This window comes from Solanum dulcamara, chromosome 9 (assembly GCF_947179165.1).
Source record: "Solanum dulcamara chromosome 9, daSolDulc1.2, whole genome shotgun sequence".
Lineage (NCBI taxonomy): Eukaryota > Viridiplantae > Streptophyta > Magnoliopsida > Solanales > Solanaceae > Solanum > Solanum dulcamara.
In genome coordinates this window covers 4,601,691-4,605,057 of record NC_077245.1, presented here as the reverse complement: position 1 = coordinate 4,605,057, position 3,367 = coordinate 4,601,691, and positions in this window count along the sequence as shown.

Genomic DNA, 3,367 nt, shown 5'->3' with positions numbered 1-3,367 from the left:
GTCAGGACAAACTCTCGGGGAAGCATCCGACTTAACGGTTCAATTCCTCCTACATTTGGCAACACAGGTATTGGGTTCGAGCATGGACTATACTCTTGCCCAATTCGGTGCTCGATACTCCTCCCAAGACTCAACGCTCATAAAACTCCATCCAATCAACTCAATCAACTCATATCGACAAGTCTCGTTACAACATTGTCATCTCATCAACTCTATCACAATCACATTTTTTTCAATCGTACTATCCGATCAATCTCAAGCATATCATTCAAAGAAATTTAAATGCACATATATAGCATCATCTAGATATAATCAATCATTTCTTTCATCCATTTGAGAAATCTTTGAGGCTTATCACAATTTCAAGACTTTAAATAGTCATTTCATATTGAGCAACATTCTTAAGAAAATAGCATCCTTTATCATAATCTACATAGTAAGAAGATAAATAGAACATATTTCACAACTCATTTCTTCATCACTCATACTCAACTAAGGGCTCATTTTTGGAACCTCTTAGCTCAATAACATTTACACATATAGAATCAAATAGATAGGGGACCAAGTTCATACAAACACAAACAATACCAAGAAACTCTATTCTCATAAACATCTAACCTCAAAGCAAGAGTAGGGCACATGGGTGAACTCAACCCATGTTTTAGATAGTCTTACATACCTTAGTGAAGAGTTGAAGAAAACCTTGATATTGGGTCTTCAATGGAGAACTCAAATCTTGAAGCTCTTGGAACTCTTCTTGTTGGAGAAGGATTTGGAGAGGAAGAAGAAGAGAGAGAGAGGGGAGAGGTTTCTAGGGCTTTTAGAGAGAGAGTGGGGGCTGAAGAAATAATCCCAAAATAGTCTAGGGTGATACATATATAATTTGGGGCAATTCCCAAATTGCCCCTTCTCAAAAGTTCTGAAAAATAGGCAAAAATGCACCTGGCGCGATAGTGGCGCATCGCGCCATTGCAGCGCCATGCTGAAACACGCCTAAAACCTGCACACCTCGTAGTGGCGCGCCGCGCCATAAACCAAACTACTGAGGCATATTTCTGGCGCGATAGTGGCGCGTCGCGCCCTTACAGCGCCAAGGCCAAATTTTCTGGGTTCTGGAAATTTGGCCTGAAAAACTCTGTACAACTTTTAGTGGCGCGTCGCGCCAAGGACCAAACTACTGAGGCATGTTTCTGGCGCTATAGTGGCGCGTCGCGCCCTTACAGCGCTAAGGCCATTTCCCCAGCAGTTGCAACCCAGGCCAAAAATAAAATTCCTGTCATGCTAGTTCATCTTAGGATCGTCATATCTTTTGTCTCCGAACTCCAAAATTTACGTCCTTGGTGGCGTTGGAAAGAAGACTCGAAGACCTTTACTTTGATAGGTCGTGGGCCACCTAGATTGACGTCCTTCAAAAGATAGGGTCGTCAAAAGTCGACCCTTATATTAACTCATCCTAAACTTAGCCACGACGGATCTTTTGGGCTTAGCTCGGTCCTAGGGGTCCTTGGTGACCCCACATCACCTCTAACACTGCTCAGTCCCTTAGATACTCATCTTAACTCACAAATATATTTCAAGATACTCGGGTTCGACCCCCCTCCCGAACACAAGAAGGGTTCGAATCTTTGGAAAAATTTGAGGGGTGTTACACACTATCTCTTCATTTGAATTATATTTTATACTAATGAGTTTTGTCTTAGTATTTATCGAGAGCATTCAAGAGGATGAATTCTCAAATAAACCACATGTGCGGACGACACCAAAAAGAATGCAGACAACGTGGAATTTTTTCTTAGCAGCGAACTGAGATATAGTCTGAAGAGGAGTATCAAACTCGTAGGACACGAGTTAAAATGCGAATTCCACCATAATCAAACCACACCCTTATCAGAAGGCATGTGGGTATTTCTTTGAGGTTTATCAATTTTTGTTTCGCATTCGAAAAACTTCGACTCTCACGAAAAATAATTTTTCAATCCGAGTGACAATGCACTAAGAGCTATGCAAATTATGTTCGTGTAAGTTCTTAATTATGGGTGTAAAGTGCACCACATTCATGGCTAAGATGTTGCAAACCTTTTTTTTATACTCGATTTATTGGTCAATTCTCTCAAACGAGGTTATCTTAGCATAAAATATTTTCTTTTCAACTAATTGAGTCATACTACAAGCAGTCTGATTCCCGTATTTAGAGATATGTAGGCGGGTTCCATGTTGAAAAAACTCGAATATACTCCAACTTCCTCATCTCATTTTTGAGCATTCTGGTTTCTCTATAATTCGACATATGATAACTTTTGTATTCTTTCAAATCAGTCCGCCAAATCAAACGTATTAAACTTTAAGTGGCCTAAATTCTCATATAGTCTGAGATATGTAGGAATTCCGATATCGGGGTCCGGCCATAATTTCCAAAGTCCATACCAAACCCCTTTTCGAATAACCTCATAAATAGTAATTAAAAATATAGTTATATATAAAAATATGTATATTATACTAAAAAATTTTAAAAAATAGTTAAGAATAACATGAAAATACTTTATTTTTATAAAAACGAATTATTTCAAAAATGTTCGAAATTCAAAAAAACTCGATAGCTAATTTGCGTTGTGGAGGGTCAAAATTGGTTGTCAACAAACGGATTGGGTTGAATTAGGCGAATTAAGTTGATTTTGCCACCCTACTTAAAACTGTGATTGTCACGACCTAAAATGGGCCATGAGTGACACCCACACTTAACCTTATTGGTGGGAGAACCAACGATATAAACTCCAACTTATAAAATATGATAATAATGCGGAAACTCAATTTATGAAGGTAAGAAATAATAAAATTACTAAAGTCTATTGCATACGTTTTTCCAAAACCTGAAAGTCATCATTTTAAGGACATCTAATTCTAAAATACTAAGTCTGAAAATATCAAATAACATAATAAATAAATAACTTAATATGTCCAAAAATTAAGAACATCACTCCATGCTCGAGAGAATCCAACACGACTTAGAAGGAATAGTTCACCCTAAAACCTGATGTGTTGGACACTGACTAGAGCTGAGGTCGATGGAACACTCGCTGCACCTCACAAAATAAAACAAAGAAAAATACAAGTAGGGGTCAGTACAAGACAACATGTACTTAGTAGGTATCATTGGCCGACTCGAAATAGAAGTCAATATGCATAAAGTAAGTAGGAAATCAACTATAACACTTAACAGGTGGCAAACAATAAGATCAAGATCAAGTGACAACACAATGAAACAGTTACGTAATCAGTCAACAATATCCAAAGTATACATGAGGACTCAGGCCTCCATACCATGCTCTTTTGGGAAATGAGTTATTTGAGATTGGGTAACATTAAGTTA